The sequence below is a fragment of the Mirounga leonina genome, unplaced genomic scaffold, assembly GCF_011800145.1.
Source record: "Mirounga leonina isolate KUSES-001 unplaced genomic scaffold, KU_Mleo_1.0 Mir_201, whole genome shotgun sequence".
NCBI classification, from domain to species: Eukaryota; Metazoa; Chordata; class Mammalia; order Carnivora; family Phocidae; genus Mirounga; species Mirounga leonina.
Window position 1 is genome coordinate 8598354 of NW_023270504.1, and position 19687 is coordinate 8618040.

The 19687-nt window shown below is 40.7% G+C and overlaps 1 protein-coding gene across 1 annotated transcript in view; it reads left to right on the forward strand.

The window, feature by feature from the left end:
• The first annotated feature begins 212 nt into the window (after nucleotides 1-212).
• Nucleotides 213-19687, forward strand: part of LMNTD1 (lamin tail domain containing 1) — a 425473-nt gene continuing 405998 nt past the window's right edge. Inside the window, exons 1-2 of the transcript XR_004683355.1 lie at nucleotides 213-755; nucleotides 13316-13528. The gene's annotated coding sequence lies outside the window, so the exon portion shown is untranslated. Of the gene's footprint in view, nucleotides 756-13315 lie in introns of the transcript that reaches the window.

Genomic DNA, 19687 nt, shown 5'->3' on the forward strand with positions numbered 1-19687 from the left:
CGCCCCCAGCGCCGCCGCTGGTCAAGCGAGGCTCGGCGAGGAGCGGGGCGGCAGGCGCCGTGCCGGACGGCGGAGCTGGCGGCCGGCTCGCTCCCGCGGCCGGTGCCTCTGGGCTGGGGGCCGGGCTCGGGCGGCCGGGCGGCTCCGCCCCTTCGCCGGGCCGCGGGCAGAGCGCGCGAGAGGAGCGGCGCGGGGGCGCCCCCCTCGGCCGGGCGCTCGGGTTACAGCCGCGGCTCGCCGGCTTCCCCGCCCGCGCCTCCCGGGTTCGCCGGCGCCGGGAGAGACATTGTAACGGAACTGGGACGCCAGCGCTGCATTGTGGGAGCTTTTAAAGCGGCGGGGAACGTGGCCCGGCCGCTCGGGCCCACCGGGCCAAGCTCACCCCGGCGCCCCTAGCACGGCCCCGCCGCCGCTCGTTCCACCACACGCCCCACACCGCCGAGGCCTGTGCACCGGAAAGCCCGGAGTGGTGAGGTGACCGGTGCCTACTGACTCTCACGGGAGCACAGTCTTCCATAGCCCGGGGTGAGACTTGTAAAACTGCCCTCTGCGGTCATCCCGGAAAGTAGGAGGCTTTTTCTGCAGACGCTTAAAGAAAAAGAAAAAGAAAAAGAAAAAAAAAAAAAGCCCTTCCATCCCCCAAGAACTGGGCTTGAATTGCTTTTCCTCTGGAGTGGCAGTGATTCAGCGACCCCGTTCTCAGCAGCAGGCAGTGACAGAGACAGGAGACGAAAAACACAGCGAATGAATCAGACGTGAGTAACCAAGTTTAGAAAGAGCTGGGCTCAGATTCAGAAAACTGCCTTCTCCCCCCCCCCCCCCAAATACAGCAAACGGTCGAGGAAGAAAACCAGTGCTTTCATCGGGAAATGCAGATATGTGTGTTGTTCTCCCTATTCCACCCCCCCTTTTTTTTAATTACTGTAGCCACTGGACAAAATTCGGTCTTTGGTCCAGGCTTGTGCTCACACATGCCCACAGCTCAGCAGCAGCTATTAATTTGGAGGGAGATGGAGTGAAGATAGTGGATGAGATACAAGAAAACATTCCAATTATAAAATGCCCCTTTTAATTCTCCACTGTTTTTTTTTTAATCAAAACAGGGATATTAAATTTGCAGCAAACTTGTTACAGCTCATCTTATTGAGGGCCTGATTTGTTTTGTTTTGAGTTTGTGTTTGTAGGCCTTTTGTTTCTTCCTCTTGTTTTTTGACCTTTCTGGAATTACTGCACAGCTCATTAGTCCCTTTAAGTTCGCCGTGAACTGAGGAGAGACAGAGATAGTAAGACTCAAATTTGGCTGATAAAGGTTTGGAGGATTTGAGGACAAGAATGAGTTCTCTATGATTCAAATGCAAAACCTGGGGGAATTTTATTTAAGGTGATTCTGTAGGGCATGGATCCTCAGAGGACTTTTCCAGCTTTAATGTTAACATTTCCTGAGCGCTCATTCCCTTGTCAACCTTTCACTCCGCTGAACATCAGTCACCCGCCTAATTGCCAAATCTAATGGAAAAATTTAATCCCCATTTTGTCATCCCCTTTGTGGCATTTGCCAATTTTGACCTCCCCTTCCTTCTTAGAACTTTCCTCCCTTTTTTGTTGTTGCTGTTGTTGATAGTCATCCCACTTTTGTGGAGGTCTTGAAACAGGGCTGAGTGATAGCTGGCAGGATTGTGGCTCTTGTTAAACTAGGATTCAGGATCTTACCCAAGGACGTATTCTTTAACTTTCTGAGGAGGTAGTGGCAGTAAAAGAACCTTCAGCTAGTTTCTGTTGGTCACCAGTAGGGTCTTGACCTCAATTTTATCATGCATCCAGAGCTGAACAGTGGACTGACTCAGGACAACCAGCTTTTGTGTGACTAGCATTTAAATCAGGATGAAATTTACTGTGATAGTATAACCATGACCTCTGTTTAGGATAAGCACTTATGAGGATCCAGGTACCTGGTGAAGTATCCCCACCTTCAAACCAGAATGTGTCTTACTGATGGCTGCCAAAGTCGGTGAATTTACCTCTGTCCCGTCCTGAATAAATGCAGAAAAATCTCTTCTCTGCCTCAAGCCCATGTGGTTAATGCATTCTTTCTTCAGTGTATAGTGCAATTTGTTTTAAGCTTTCTTGGCTGTAGTCACATCTGTTAAGCCGTCCTGAGATCACACCAAATGTCCTTGACAGGATTTGTAAACAACCCTTATTTCTGGTTTCTAATTATATTCCCAGAAGTAACCTAACTAGAATCCGTGAGTATTCATGCATTTCAAGCCCTGTGACATAATCGGATTTGATTTTCAAGAAAACAGTTGGAGAGGGTAGATTCAGAAAAGAGGAGAATCCCAAGAGAGAGACTTAACGTGGAGAGCTGTGGGAATGAGGGGGTAGGAGACACCACCTAGAGATATATTACTATACCATTGCTAGCTGTAAAAAAAAGTTACCACAAACTTGGTAGCTAAAACCAAGAATGTGTTATCTTACAGTTCTGGAGGTCAGAAATTCTAAAATCAAGGTGTGGGCTGTGTCCCATCTGGAGCCTCTAGGGGAGAATCCATTTCTTTTCTTTTTCTAGCTTCTATGCCACCTGCTTTCCTTGGCTTGTGGCCCCTTCCTCCATCTTTAAGGCCAATAGTATATCATCTTCAAATCTTTCTCTCTTCTTGGGATCTCTGCTTCAAGGTTGGGGGTGTCTTTTTCTGTAAGATAGGCAAAGAAAATAGGAATTGATATAGATACATTTCTAGCCATATTATGTTACAAACTGAACTGATTTGGATTACTTGTGGAAAGAGATGACAGTGTTTTAACCACTAGTCGAATCGTCGTAGGGTTAACTTACTTGACTGTAACATTGCTGAAGTGGTGTGGTTAGTCCAGCTAAACCTATATCCCTCTGGTGACTCATGGAACTGAAGCCCAAGGTGTTAACACACTAAGAAAACCAGGTTCACATCTGCGGTTTCTGGGGATCAGTCCCTTTCTCTGGAAATCCCCGGCAACTCTTTTTTATGGTGTCCAGTGGAGTCATATTGCCAAGTTTGAGAAATATGCATCTAGACCAGCATTTCCCAAACTGGTCCACAAGGGAACATCATCCTATAAGATGGGATGCTGGGAAGACGGTTGCTCCATGCTTGGATAAGGTCCATGGAACACAGTTGTGACTACAGTTCAGGCCAGCCAAGAAGCTTATCAGTGGGTCACATCCATCAAGGGCAAAGTGTTGGGAAATTTTTTCATGAGGAAGTCTAAGGGAGAAACAAACATTTTCTCACAACAGATAGGTATGTGTGCTGGCAGGGATAAATTACGGACTTACGACTAAAACTTGTAAGTTTCTTTATTACCTAGCCCTCCTAGCTTTCCTTCTTTTTCTCTACTTCTTTCCCCACTCTGTGCTTTACCCAGACTACTTACAGCTTCATTCCCTCTCAAACGGTGGCTCAGGACCACTTCTCATTCTCTTACCATGTAACCTTGAAATTGCCTGTTACTTTTAGAGCCACCCCCATCCTCCCCTAACCTTACCTCCACCTGCTTCGTAACGCCAGGGACTATGTTGTATTTATCACTGTATTCCCCATGCCTCATACAGGACCTGGCTCAGACTGGGAGCTCAATTAATATTAGTTGAAATAACAAACGAGTGAGTGACAAGATAAATGGAACAAACTAATGTCACTTACTTGTCATACTTGTCTTTGATCTTGTCTTTAATTAATAAACATTTTAAAAAAGCAATAAGCTATGGTATTGTGCTAGGTTCTGAGATTACAAAAATTAATATGACATTATCCTTCTATGAACTCATAGTTCATCTGAGGAAACATGCTAAAAAAGAAAATGAGGCAGGTAATACTAGTTGCCTATCCCGTTTCCTTCCTTCTCTTCTCTCTTAGTAACAGAAATCTGATTTTGTGCCTAGCGAAAAGTCTCATTTCACAACCTTCCTTGCAGATGGGGGTTACTAAGTATAGGCCATGATATGTGGATGGGAGGTGTTGTATGGGACTCCTTATTTGTGTATGTGGTAGTGGGGGGTGGGGGTGCTAGCAGGGCTGACTCAAGACTATTATCGCCTGGAATATAGTTGTGATAGATGGAGTCACAGCCACAATCTTGTGACATCAAGACTACCTGGAAGCCTGAAGTCATATGCTAAAATTTGTACAGATGGGGTCATTTAGAGTTACTCAGCCTATCTTACCAAGCCTTCATTTAGTCACTGTTACTGATAAATTTGGAAGGAAAAGGGAAAAAGTCATCTCTTCTCTTCAGTAGACATGTGTGGAAAGCAAGTAAATATGGTATTCTTTCTCATTCTTAATGAATATCTTGTATGCATACTGAAACAAGATAAAGATCTATAAATACTGTGATTTATTTGACAAACAAAAAAGGGCTTTTTAGAAACAGAGCACAGTTCTCATATCTGTAGGAATTTTTAGTGTCATGATAGTTTCTTCTTTAAAAAAAAAAAAAAAGAATACCTACCAAGTCATAAACTACTCCTTTAAAAGACTCTCCAATAGTTTGGTGGGGTCGGAGGGTGATGTGTTTTGTTAAACAATAAAGTGCAGTATGGAATGAAAATACAGCATAAACTGTAAATGGGAACTGCAACAGGCTCTACCAAAAGGAATACTTGCAAATATATTCAGAAACAGGATTTAAAATATGATTGGGTCCTCTTTCAGTAGAAGTTTTTTGAGAAGATAATCCCATGAAAATGAAAAAGTCTTGATTTTTTTATTATAGATTAGAAGAATGGATTTAATCAGCTGAGATTAATTATAGGGGACTCTTAAAGAGGCTATACTAGGATCAGTGTATTGGGGGAAAACGGTGAATGTGGTACCTGGTGTTATGAAGTTGCATTTTTGTAAATACGTGAAGTAAAATCTGGTCTGTTTGGCATTCTTCCAACCTGAATGCTATTCACCAGTCTCCCTATACTTCTGCAGTACTATAATTGAAGCTTATAGTGATGACCCTGAAATGACTTCTGAATCCTAGCAGAAAGATTAAATTATCTTTTGCTTTGCCTACATATATTTAATTATATGTTTATTAATTGCAAGCTGGAAATTTTATCTGTTTTATAGCACTGCTGGATTAACCAGAACATGCTTATCAGGGACCACAATAGCAGAATTTATAGTTCATGGGAGGAAAAAAAAAACCGAGAAGGTGATTAAAAATATTTTTTTTAATTTAAAATTTAAATTTTTAAAAATTTAAAATAATTAAGAATAATTATTACAAAATAATTTAGAATCATCCAGCCACATTTTTAAGAATTGCAACAAATGTATTGGTTAATGATAAATGTTACATAGCTAATTTTTAAAATATGTATATTAATTCATGTTCTGTAGTAAGAAAAATTAGAGTATGAATAAATAAGTCTTCATTTTGGATTTGATAGAATGTGGTCTGTTAGTGTCTGCAAGAGAGCAGATACTAGGTATAGGCCTAGGAATATTATAAATTAAGTTGGGTTGTATGTCCAAATTTGGTTTAGGGTCCTGTTAAGTTGCTCCTTGTTTCATTGTTGTTTTTTTTCCAGAGATGTATTACTCTGGTGACAATAAAGGACCTCTAATAAACATGTGTCTGAGGTAGGGTTCCCTGGAAGTGGAGCCTGAGACAGGGATTCTGATGCAAGTGACTTATTGGGAGCATGCCTCAGGAGAAGGGGAGGGGAGGTTGCATAGTACAGTGGGGAATAAATAAAGCCAAGTAAGGACATGGTCTCAGCAGGAGAACTGCTTCAGCCTGATTCTGTGGGGAATTCTAAAGCAGGAATTGCACCACAGAGTCAGTCCCTTGGGTCAAGGAGGCTGGCCTTTTGCACCCCCACTGTCAGTCACTCATTGGCTGGGGGTTGGTGGTAACCCCCAAGGCAAGGCACCTTCTGTTCCCCCAAAGGCAAAGGTACTCTCTGAGAGGAGGGCAGCTACAGTTTGCAACCAACGCTCACCGCAGCTAGGGGTGCAGGTACCAGTCTGAGAAGAGGATCTGCGCAGGGCACCAGCAACATCCACTACATGTCATATATAGGTTATAGACCCAGAACTACCCTTAATGATACTATAACAACTGAAACATACCTCTAAAAGCACTACAGAGGCCAAACAACATGTATGACCTTGTTTCTAAAGTTGTACTTTCAGAGTACGACTAGGGATGCAAAGAACATATCTCCTTTTCTGGCATGTACTCTCCCTCTCCTCTCACCTACCCTTTGTGCCAACCAGTGGTCGCTGGTGGTGGCTTCAGGGACTGAGGCAAGGTGCCCAGCAGGGAAGGAACTAAGGATGTTAGGAAAATTTAGGATCAATTCAGAGAAGCTAGAATGGCACTAGGGAACTCTTTGGTTAAGGCTTATATCTGAGGCCAACTTGCCAGTCTCCCCCTTTCTTTTCTTCCACTGGTTCTAGAAACATACTTGCCTGCTTATCTTTCCTTTGTCAATCCCGTTGCTGCTCACCAGCATTTCTGTCTCCCTTGGCATCCTCCAGAGCCCTATTTATCTTTCTTCAAACAGCTTTTCTATCATTCCTTATGTAACAATCAACTTCAGCTTTTCTGACATTTTTGAATAGTTTGACAACTAAGTATGATGGTGGGTGTGGGGAGAGGGAATAGAGTAAAAATCCTTCCCATGCTCTTCCCTTTCCTAGATTTAGCTCAATAAGCCAAACCCAACATGGGTACTATGGGTGGGTCTTTGGGAAAAACAGGCCATGTAGTTGATTCACTTGCATTTCAGGGGAGCACCCAGAGGCTGTTCTGGGAGGTTCTCAGTGAAGGCTCTGGGATGCAATGTGAGAGTAAAGAAGGTAGGCAACTCCGGAGGAGATACAGGAGTGGGCAGGTGTTACAGGAGCAGGGACAAGGCAGTGCATACTTGTCCTCTAGCAAACTCAAGGACTTTCCTTCTCTTCCCTCTCCTGTCCCTTCACCCCCAGACCTTCCACTGAAGACACCATTTAAGACTAATGGAAGAAATGTTGACAACTGAGAATAGGTTGGTCTGGGACAGGAGTGGCAAGATACTGGCTACTATAGGCTCTGAAGGAAGAGAGGAAAATCATAATTTTTTTTTCTAATCTGGGCAAGGAAGAGACATTCCCTGTACCTTGAAGCTGGGGTAGAAATAAATGATTTCAAGAACTACTGATACTGCAATTGTAAATACCACCACTATGGCTTCAATCAGAACGACATTCCCTAATATTGTACTCCAGTAAGCAGTGGGTTGGGGGTGGCCTCTGACAGTACAGTCCATGTGAGTGCTGTGTGGCACAGTGGGAGGTAGGGGGTGGGCCTGGTTAGGACATTGATGTATCCTCATCCCATGCCTGACATTTTCCAAGAGACATTTTCCCCTTCCCTTGCCTCTGGAGATCCCAATCTTCCTCACCTGTATGGGAAAAGTCAACACATTTAAATACAAGAACTTTAAAAGAACTCTAAGGCCCTTTTCTCAGAGATTTGGAAAGTTGCCAAGACAGATCATAGTTCAAGTCCTGACTCTGCTTCTTACTACCTGGGTGACCAGGGGCACATTATTCAGGGTCTCAGACCTTAGTTTTCTTATCTCAAAACAAATAAGGGGTGAGAGAGGGGAAGGTAATAGTAGTAGCACAAAAAGAGTTATTATGATTAATTAGAATAGCGTGTGTACAGCATTCGGCACAGTGCCTGGTCATGTAAGTGTTGTTGTTATTATCTGCAGGCTCTTAGGTGGGAAGATACTTCCGGCAAATCCAATAATTATAATTTTCCGTTTCAATATACTCTGTGCAAGGCATTGTTCTAAATGCCTCTCGTACATTAACTTTTTTAATACAACAACTTCATCAGGTAGGCACTATTATTTGACCCATTTTGTAGATTAGGAAGTCAAAGCAGAGAGAGATTAAGCACATTACCCAAGATTCATTGTTAGATAGTAGCAGAGCTGGGATTCAAACCCAGGAAGTGGGACTCCAAATCTGTAGTCTTTACTAGTACAGTATGTAGTTAAAGAGTAGGGCAAGAATCAAAAATAGCTGATAGACTGAAGTGTAGAATTGGCACAAGTTCAAAGTGAAAAGATCACCACAGTGGCATCACAAATTGAGGTCTGGGTTAAGCAGGTTCCTTTCACCTGTGCTGAGGGTGGTGGGTGGGGAGTGAGGAGTGGGCTAGCCCAGCAGTATCAAAGACTCCTCATCATAGACGGTTCACATAGCAAAAGAAGTTAAACTATTTTTTAGAAGGATTGGTAAGTTTCCAGGTCAATATACAATGAAATCAGGAAAGTAGCCCACAGACGACATGACTAAGGTAACCATGTGCATTTTAAAGGACATTCCTGGTCATGTGTATCTTTTACTGGGTAACAGACCATACTAGGAGATGACCCAGTGAGTGCTAGTTCTTACTGCTTAAATCAGCTTTGTGACCCTGGGCAAGTCCTTTTGCTTTCCAGGACCTCTGGAAGATGGAAGTATGATCTGCCAGTGATTTTTTGAACCCCAGGATTGACTGGCGGATCTGGCTGCCTAGTGGGAGGACCCTCTCCTTCTTCTGTTCCCTGTGTATCCCCCATGTGTGTTTATTTCAAGAGGGCTGCATTTCCAGGTGGGACTGCATTGTTCTTATACCAAGGGCTTACAAAATTACCTACAATGTCACATGGAGATCTAACATTCTGAATATGTGAATCATAAATAATTGATGCCATTGAAAGAGAGGAGACATGGCAGAATAGGCTTGCTTCCATTTCTAGTAATGACCCAAATAGCAGTTCCAAATCCAACTGAAAAATCCAGAAAAAAATTTTTAGGTAAGGCTTTAAAATAGATTTGCACCAGGAACATAGTATCAAGTGAATGTAATTCTATTATATATTTTTTACTTTATTCTGTGACTTCACTCTTAGCATTCAATTTATATATTAATTTGTGAGCACTGGTTTTCAAAAAAGTCATTATTCTGTGAGGTCTATGAACCAATAGAGCTTTACAACAAATAAATGAACAAAGAGTGGGTACCCTAAGAAGAAATAGCCTCCTGTTACTTGTTGCCTTTAAAACTGGGAAGTCCATCTACTAATAGGGGTCATGACAGCATGTCAAACTTAAGAAAAACTGCACAATACCCCAGTGATTCTAGATGGAAGTAGATAATCAATTCAGCTTTGGGTAGTTTCAGAGCGTAAATCAGGAAAAGGAAATCTTTTTCTTCTCCTCAGGGCAGAGACATTTTTTGTTTTCTGTTTTAATTTTAGCACCTTATGTTCCCTAAGGAAGTGTTGGTTAAAACAAAAACTATGTACTAGAACCCAATGTCAGAAATTAATCAAAGATGGAGTAGCATGTCAGTCTCCTGTCTCTTGTATAAAAGAGTAATCATGATTGTACTATGGGGGTCTTTGTAGGCAAGGGCTCCTAGTCCTGCCTGGTCATTTTATACAGGAGCAAATGAGGGGGTTATTAGGAAAAAAATCAAGGTAAAAAAAGCAAAACAAGCAAGACAAAATGAAATATGGGAGTTAAAATTCCAGACCTTGGCAGTCAACACCCATGCCTGGGTGCTGTGCAGAAAAAGGAAACCAAGGGAGACCCGATGGCATCGTCATTAAAGGCAGGTGATTTTAATTACTGTCTTTCTAGTAGGCTGAAGTTGGAAAAGGAAGTGGTGATTTGGAGGAAGAACTATTTTGCACATAATTATTTTACTGTGAGAGCTCAAGGACATCCTTAGGATATATTTTAGAGACAGTGCAGAAATCACATGAATGATTAAAATTCACATTTCTAAGATTGAGAGAAAGTAGACTATAGGTAAATGATTTCCTAATTTAATATAGGCAGAAAAGAAGATGCATTGGGAAGTAACAGGTTTGGAAGAGGTTTGAAAGGCTTCAGTACTGGGTTATAATCCTCCTAGGGCATGGACAACATCTTGGAGTTCTTTTCTCTACTTTCAAACCTACTCTCCACCAGCCAGTTCAGTAGTTACTATGTATGTAAGAGGCACCCGAGTGAGTCTTTCTGTTAGATAAATTAACGCACTTTTCAGAGCTCTCTTCAGAGAGTCTGAGTGAGGACAGTTATAAAAAGTTATAAAAAGGATAGAATATTTGAGAATGAAATATATTGAAGTCTTTAATGCTGTTAGTTTTAACCCTTCTTCCTCCTGGCTATCTTAACCCCTCTTGAAGGTGAGAGAACAGAGCGCTGTAGGTGGCTCCAGGCAAACTGACAAGTGTGTGCATTAGCATTAGCGTCAGTTTGGTGGTGCTGATTTGGCGCAATTTATTTAATGTGTTTGGGTCTCAGTTTCTGCGTGTGTAAGAAGGGATGACTGTAATGAGTATTTACCAAATACAGTGGTTGAACGGTTAACTGTGTGTGGCCTAGAATAGACTGCAGTTCAAGTTCAGTATTATCCTTGATCTTTCTACTGAAACCAGAAGTTTTGGGTTGGAGGCCTGATCTTTCAGTGAGGTGCTCCCTTTTATATGATATCTTATGTTGGGACAAGGACTCAGGTGTGAGATCAGAAACCTAGTCTCTCAGTGAGGAGTGGGGAAGAGGGAACTTGATGGCCTGGTGATGATTCAGAAATGAGGACAAATATCAGCTGCGGTTCTTAGCCCCCAGGTGGGTATTAGAAAGAAGAGTTTTTTCCTGTACTTGTTTTGTTTTTGGTCCATCCTGCTGATAAACATCCTCACTCAGAACTTATTACTGCACATTAAAATACTGGAAAACCAGGCCCCTGAAATGTCATTGCTTTTCTTTTTTTAAATCAGTCTTTTATTGAAAATCTGAGCCCAGACTTGACAATACTTTTGTGAATGAGAGTTCTGTGTGGCAAAGCAGGGGCTGAGCAGGAGGAGGCTTTTCTTGGTGTTGACTGTGAATGCCTGTTTGTTGCTTCGTAAAGTTGGCTTTGGGTAGTCAGGTATAGGAAAGTCTTAAGAGTCTCATGGCAGCTTTTCAAAAACTCTTTAAAACTGGGCACAGAATTTCACAGTCTCACCCCCATCTAAGCAGCCTCTAGCAGGAGGAAGCAGAACAGCTGTGAGATATCTGTTCAGGGCAGTATTGCATAGGCATGAAGCAGTATGCTCCATCTTTAAGTAATTCAAGACTGCCAATAAAGTTCCCTGTCATGGCACAACTGAAGCTGAAAAAATTTGAATTATAGCCTGTCGAGCTGGAAGGGATTTTAAAGCTCATCTCATCCAATCCCTTCAATTTCCAGTTGAGGAATCAAATCCAGAGATGTCTAGGGACCTGCTCAAGATAATGCAGCTAATTAGGCTCAAAGTTAAGACTCCAGACAGAATACAAACAAACATTTGTATTGAAACCTCACATCATTGCTATCCCTTGTTTCATCAACTTTTATCTCTCTGCAAAATAGTTAACACAGCAGCAAGCTGGAGTAAGAGAAATTTGTGAGCAAAATTGTGCCAACATGTTTAGGATTGTATTAATATTCTCTGAAACCACAAAAAAACATTTGATTAAATAGTTTGCAGCCAATTTGAGAATTTGTTTATTTTCGAAGTGTGCTTTCATTTTCAGAAGTTAAAGAAATCTTTGTTCCGTGTTCAGGCTTTAAAGGCTGGGCTCTTGATGCCCATGGCAATGGTTCATTGTTGCTGGTGCCTCTGTTAGACCAAATACTGCTTCAAAAGCAATTCAAGGCTTGGGCTTTTTAGAGGAGCCCAAAGTCATGTCTTTCTGATTATAGTACGTGCAGTTGTCAAGTGAGAGAAACCAGTATCTCTTGGTGAGTTCTGCAATCAATGGGCTGTGAGCAGTCAGACTCACAGAGAACAGCCGTCCACTGCATTTAAGATACAGGACTTACCCCCCAGATTAGGCTGCCTGAAATCGCCTTTTTACTTAAGATCAAGCATCTTCAGAAGTCATGTTATAAGCAGTAGGGGAACTATTAAGTTGTACTGGAATAGAACAGCTAGAAAAACCAAATGTGTACTGGAAAGGTGGGAAGAGGCTTATACTGGGTATATTTGTAGGGACCCTGTTTAGATGTGTCTTTTCTGCCATGAAGATTCTTCTGATTTGCATTTTGATAGGTTTTCCTTTTTTTTTAATTTTAAATCACGAACTTTCCTTGTGCCAATTAAAGAAAAATGAAATAGAAGTCAATTACTCCTTAAATTCCTCTCAGCCTGTGAACATTCTTTCTTTACACGTAGTCGCTTGTACGCTGCCTCTCTGAACCTGAGACCTTCTTTGCAGTAAGTAAATTCCTAGTGGTCGGACCAGAGAAAACTCAATCCCCAGTTGTTCTCATCCTTCCCCCTGAGAGATCCTGCATATGTCAGTCTTTATTTCTCTTCCCTCCCTCAACTTTGTCTTTCCCTCTGCTTATCTTTCTTGATATATACTTGTTGAGGTAGAGACAGGAGCACAGGGGACTTTTCCTCCCTTCCCTGATTATTTTACAGAACCCTCTCCCCCACATCTGTGTTTAGTATTTTCTCTCTTCCATTTTGTTCCCCCAAATCTAGCTGTAATGCATGGCTGATAAGCACCATTCATTTTGCTTGTGATAAACCTTGAAGGAGGAAAAATCAACCTAAAGAGCCAGTGCCAGAATGCTTTTGAAAGTTCCCCTTGGCTTTTCATGAAAGTATTCATTTCCCATTTCCTACTCTCTACCATATCCTTCTCTACTTAAACATAATTTCCTTATTAAAAATATTTTTAAAAATTATTTCTAGCTAATAGTTCCATTTTGAGAGCTACAGGACAGTATTGTCTTCCACTACTTTTCATTGCAGATAGACCACAGGAGGTAAGTGAGCCCTTTTGAAATAACTTTGGAACCTGGCCATTTTTAGAACATTGTTTCTATGAGAAAATGAATTCCCAGCTTTTAGAACAAGATTTATTTTAAGTTGGGTATTTCCTCTGTGTGTTTGATAACAAAAATCTTTTTGATGTGGTAACATAAAATCAAAGAGACCTGCCTTAGTTTTTACCTTGTTGAATATTCTCATAATAGAAAAAAATAACGTGTTTGTTATATTCTTTTGTGTTTGTATAACATTCTGGAGGCCTTGCAGTGTACGTTATTGGTGTTTTATAATTTTGAACAATCAGTATATGGAGAATGCAGTTGCCTGCTGCTTCTGTTTTTCCTTTCTTCTGCGTACATGGACAGACCATATTTTCCAGTCTCCCCTGTAGTGCCGTGTGGCTGTGTGACTGGACACTTGCCAGTGGAATATGAGTACAAGTGATGTAAGGAAATTCTACTTTATCTGCTTCAGAGGATATCCCTGGCCGGAGACTCCCTGGCTGTCCCCTATTTAGCCAGCTGGAATGGCGACACCCGGAGCCCTGCAAGCCAACAGCTGATGGCAGAGCTGCTCCCTGCCTGGGCGTCCAACGGCTGACTGGAGCAGAGTTGCCCACCAAGCTGGAATGCTTATCTTGCACTGTTAATTGGGAGACAAATAAACTTCATTGTTCTTTGAACCACTGAATTTGGGGGTTTTCTTTCTTACGGTAGCTTTAGCCTACTCTATAATACTACTACAGAAATTATTTTACAAGATGTCTGTTGTAAAGTATTTTACCTCAATGTAGAGAATAATCAAACTATATAAGCAAGAAGTAATTTTCTTCAGAAAACAAAGCTCTTGACATTTTCAGTTGTTTTCCTCTGATTCTGATAGTTTCTCTATACATTAAGAAATTAATAAGGCTAAATTTAATCTCCCATTCACACATAAAAATCTGTTTACCAAAGGCAGATATATTTTCCAGAGACTAGTCATTTGAAAGGGGTAATATGTTCTGACCTTCATTATATCTATTAAAGGAAAATAAGTAAAAGAATACCCGTTTCAGAAGCACATTTCTTTGGTATCCTATGATAATCACATTTTAATTAGGGCTAAATTCTGCTTATGATCATATGTACTCCTAAGAAACAAGATTCTTCAGGGGTCACCCTATAATACCATAATGAAAAAAAGCATAAAGCAAGGTTAATATCATCAAATTTCAAAAAAAAAAAAAAAGTATGAATTGGACTGAGGGTAGAATCACATACACCTGTTCATGGTTTGTTTTTTTTTATACCCATATTTGGTATTATACTTAATGGTACTTCTTTGCTGAGTACTTTTGTTTGTGTATTTGTTGGTTTGCCTTGTTTTCCTCACAAAGCAAAATCGTATTTATAATTTAGGTTTTTTTGGTAAAGTTCTTCTATCAGAATAGATATTAACAAAATAATAGAAAATATGAAAGTTAAAATAAATAGTGCGAAATTAGCCTATGGCTAAAAAAACAAACGTGGCGTTTGAATGACATAAGGGTGAATTCATTTCTCTCAATCCTAAAATTGAAGAGGTAGAAAAGGGATTACAGCATAATCTATGATCTCATAAAACTCATAAAAACTAAATGAATATTATAATATTCTTAGTGTAATACTCAGAACCCCAAGTGAGTTCTGAGAAAATACATGGAAGATGATAAATTAGGCATTAGCTATAGGAACATCGTCCATTCTCTCTTTCTAATAGCAAATGCATTTTTTTTTTTAAAATACAATACTGAGCTTTAATTCTCTCTGCTGGTACCAAAATAATGGTAGTTGTTATCTAGATCTTCATTACACTTATGAAGTTTTCTACTTCAACCTTACACTGACATCTGTGGAACTCTGCTTTAGTAAACATTGTTGCCTCTCTTCCACCAGTTCCTGGCTGCCTGACTAATCTAGGTAAAAGCATCATAATGAGCCATCAGACTGACCAAAAAAAAAAAAAAAAAAAAGAACATGCTTATGGAGGGGCAGGGTGCGGTATAGTATAGATTATAGAGCTGAAAAGAGCCTTGACAGGTTTTCTACTTCTTTCTGTATTGAAAGATATAAACCACACATTATAGGCAATTGACTGCTGTGTGACAATTTATGTCCAAAAAGTCTGGAGAACTGAGTTCTAATGGTGGCTTTAGTACTCCTTAACTCTATGACAATCCAAGCTGGGCCTCAACTTCCTTTTCTGAAATAAGAGTGCTGTATCCATACTTGTTTTCCCCAAGCCCACTCTAAAGGAAGTCTGTACCTGCAGGATATTACACGGCATAAAACTCTTTATTTTAAAATAAAAATAAAGACATGCTTAAAGAGGAAACACTATCACAATGGGAAGGAGTAGTAAATGGCTGAGGAACGTGTGACTATGGGAATGCATCTAAAACAGAGGTCAGCAAATTACAGCCAGTGGGCCAAATCCAGCCTGCTGCCTGTATTCTTAAGAGTGGAGAATGACTTTTCCACTTTTAATTTTTTTAAATCCAAAGACTAATATTTTGTAAAACATTAACATTATATGAAATTCAAATATCAGTGTCCATAAATAAAGTTTTATTGAAACAGTCATACTCATTTATGTGTTGTAGCTGCTTTCACACTACAACAGCAGAGTTTAGTAATCATAGCAGACACCATATGGCCTGCAGAGGCTGACATATTTACTATCTATCCTTTATGGAAAGTTTCCAACCCTTTCTTTAAAAGATCCAAGGTAGAAATGTCCAGTGGCAGTTGGAATTTAGATTTTGGAATGATCCACAAGAAGCAACAGTTTAAAATGTGGGAGTTGGTGAAGTCAAGGAAGAGATTAAAGAGGTCTAGAGAAAGCACCTCGTGGAAGATCACTTTTGACAAGTTGGGAGAGGAAGAAATCAGAATCCTTGACAGAAGCAAGGAAGGCACAGTTAGGGCATGGTATGTCTCCTGGAAGCCAAGCAATGGAGTGAGTTCAAGATGAGTTGGTAAGAACAGACATGTCAGAATGAATAAGGTAAACTGAATAATAAAACATTTCATTGGATTTGGTGATTAGAAGTCATTGGTGGCCTCTGAGAGCAACTTTGATGAAACAATGTGGCATTCGCCAGTTTTCAGGAGATCCAGGAGCGAACAGATTTGCCCTAGAAAGGAAACCAAGAAGATAACAATCTGAAGGGATTGTAAAACCAAGGGAAGTTGACTTTTGTTTGCTTGCTTGTTCATTGTTATTCATAGGAAAGTACTGAGAGTGTTTGTAGGCCTAACAGAAGCATCCAGGAGAAAGGTGAAAAGAGGAGACTGAGGGACAGAGCTGAGCAAAGGCAATGTCAGGAAGAGGAACAGGGAAAGGTGGGATGATGACAGAGTTGAAGAGAGAAAAGGCAAAACTCCCTCTGAAGCAGTAAAGAAAGAAAAGAGTGGAAGCACAAAATTTGAAGGGGGGAGGCAGAAACGGGTGTCATGACAAGTGGTAAGATCACCTTTAAAGAATAAGGGAGATGGGATTGTGATGAGGCATTTCAGGAGGAGACATGAATAATGTCTTGCATGAAGCTGTACAAAGTCCACCGGAGGGTTTGAAAGGACTGCTGAGAAAAACTACTTGATATGGTTTTGTAATCTTTCCCCAGAGTTTGGCAGCTTAGATACGGGGATGGAAAAGAAAGTTGAGATGATCAGGGACTGGTATTAATGTGGAAGACTCAAGAAGAGTTAAGGGGTGGAATGAGTGTTAAAAAAGACAGTGTTGAAATAATTTGTCTTGGGCGCCTGGGTGGCTCAGTTGGTTAAGCGACTGCCTTCGACTCAGGTCATGATCCTGGAGTCCCGGGATCGAGTCCCGCATCGGGCTCCCTGCTCGGCGGGGAGTCTGCTTCTCCCTCTGACCCTCCTCCCTCTCATGCTCTCTGTCTCTCATTCTCTCTCTCTCAAATAAATAAATAAAATCTTTAAAAAAAAAAAAAGACTTGTCTTGCAGTTCAGACTGGTTGGTAGAGCAAAGGAAACCAGAAGGAACTTGATGGGCTAGGAATAGAAAAAAGACTTGAGACAAATAAGACCAAAGTGCCCTTTCTATAAGAAGAAGGTAGTACAAAAGAGAGAAATCAATGAAGATAAAAGCAGAAAGGAGGACCACTATCATCACTACCACCAAATTTAAGAACTTGGAGTGTTGAAAATAAGAACATCTGGCCATGGGTACTGTGGGGATCTCAGAAGAAATCCGAAGGTGGAACTCTAGGAATGTCTGTTTTACCTAGGAAGGCCCTTGTTCCTCATGAAGTTTTCTTGTTCCATGGGTGCATCTCAGGGCCCTCCCAGGAAGGTGATCAGAGAACAGACAAGTGATGTCTGAGCTGTTGCCAATGGGACCAGATCACAAAGAAAATCCTGAGCCAGAGAATCTTAACTTGAACCTGGGGCTGAAACAGAGTAGTCCTTTGGAATGGAGCTGAACAATGACTCAACTCATTGACTTTGGCTCACAAGGCTCCCTTTCCCTCCCTCCCAGGGAACTAAGATTGAATGAATAATAGCTGTGAAATACTCCCTTGAGAACAAGCCTCCTACACACTAATAAATACTAAGTGCTTTTCATTACAGTTTAAGTGAATGACTTGCTTCCCCAAAAATGCCTCATAATGAATGGCAGGAGAATGACATTTCCTCAAAATGTTACACATTAATACTAATTTATTATAAAATCATGCATGTCTACAAATTTTGTTGATTGAAAACTAATTGCATAAGCATTTGAGGACTGGTGGGAGGGAAATTAATAATTACCCAAACCAATCAATTATTTGAAGGACCTAAGCATTAGGTTAAATTTGCCAAAGGATAATTTCAAAGTATATTTAACAAATTGTGATATTTTGGGGTTATTTGAAATGAAAAACACCTTTTTTGTCAGCTCCCATTTTACCTCTTCCCTTTCCCCCAGTCCCAACCCTTCCCCCATCCCTGCTGCCCCTAAATATTCTTTCAGAGATTCAGCAAAAATAGGAAGGAAAAGACTCACATATTCCAAAAAGCAGATAATTTCCTGGTCTTCATGAAATAAGAATACTAGCTCTCCCACAGAGAAACAAATTGGATGGCAATTTTAGGATAATTGAATTGCCTGGTGCTTTTCAAGTTGTTGGGAAACCAGTACTGTGAAAACCAATTTTTTTTTTCAGTAGTAAACTACCTGTAGTTTCCTGTGATATGAGATTTTTCTGTTTACCTATTAAAAACAAAACACAGAGCAAAGATTTACAGATTTGTGAGTGGGTTTATGTTTTACAATGGCTGTGAAAATGAACACCTGGTAAACTAAATTAAAGCATACTGAGTTGCCTGGCTTTTCAATAAATCAGATATAATAATTAGGAGTGGAAAAAATATAAGAGACTTGTAGATTCTAATTTTAAATCACTTAAGGGGAAAATCGTTAACTTTTGTTTCCCTTTTTGGATGGCGATGGGGGCTTTCAGGTATGAAACAATTGATAATGATAACCAAACAAAATGGTTGGTAATTACAAAGGAGACTAAAGCACAAAAAGAAAAGTAGGCAGAGACAAGTCATAGAACTGAACAGAAACGGAATGATATAGGCATTTGGCTCTTAAACTTTTATGTGCCTCAGAATCACCTGGACAGCTTGTTAAAGCACAAATTGCTGGGCTCCACCCCCAGAGTTTCTGATTCAGTAAGTCTGAGTTGGGGCCTGAGAGTTTCCATTTCCAGCAAATTTCCAGAAGATGCTAATGCTTCTGGTCCTGGGATTATATTTTAAGAACAAAATTTAGGTTGATTTAGAGCAACAGAAAGATTTAATAAGAAAGTGTTGAAGATAGGAGAGATAGAAGATTATTGGAGAAAGTTAAAAGGAAGATGGAATTTAAAAAATGTAGGGATGACTAAATTAAAATTAAAATAATAGCAAGGGAAGGCAAACTTTAATTGAATGCAAAGCTCTGTGCTAGGCACTTTACATTCACAGTCCTGCCAGTTTAATAAAATAATGGTGACATCCAAAAGAGGAACCAGAAGATGCTCAAAAACTTGACAAACATGAGTGGATAATAACAACTATAGTTAAATAACTTTTCCAAGGTCAACACAGTTAAAAAGTGGTTCTGAGTTGTAAGCCACTTACAAGATAGACAAGGAATAGGACAAACGGAGATCAGAATACCATACTTACTACTGATTAAAGCTGGAAGGGATAATGTGGCTTAGCAGTGCAGCAACTGCGGGATTCCTGATACTGCATCTCAGAAATAGGCAGACTTATCCATTAGTCCAGGCCAGATGGACACGTTTCCTCCTGTGGGGTCCGCCCCTTTTAAAACTTCCAGCGCAGAAGAAAAGACATGAATATGTGCAAGGAAGGAGAGCATGCCAGCGGTTGAGCTCTGCAAACCCTACTTACTCTTCTGAAATCTACCAATCAAATAATTTGCTCCTCATTCCCTGAGGCAGAGTGGTAAAGGAGTGAAGGGGCCAGGAATGTTATATCAGCTGAGGTCTCTCTAAATACAAGAAGACATCAAAAGCCAGGCATAGCCTCATCCTAAAGGGTGGGAGAACCTAGATTAAAAGTACACTGTTTCACTCTAAAGCCTGCTTCCTGCCAATGATTCTGTTGCTTCCAGAAAGAAAACACACCAGAGACTGGGGAGTAGGGAATGCTATTCTTTACTAAGAATCCTAGCAATATGCAAGGTGAAGGAGCCACCAGTAACATGGTAGCTTGAATCACTGGTGCTCAACAACTGGCCATTGCCTGCAAGACTATAAACAATTGGAATTGGGACTGGCTGGTGGCTGGATCGATACCT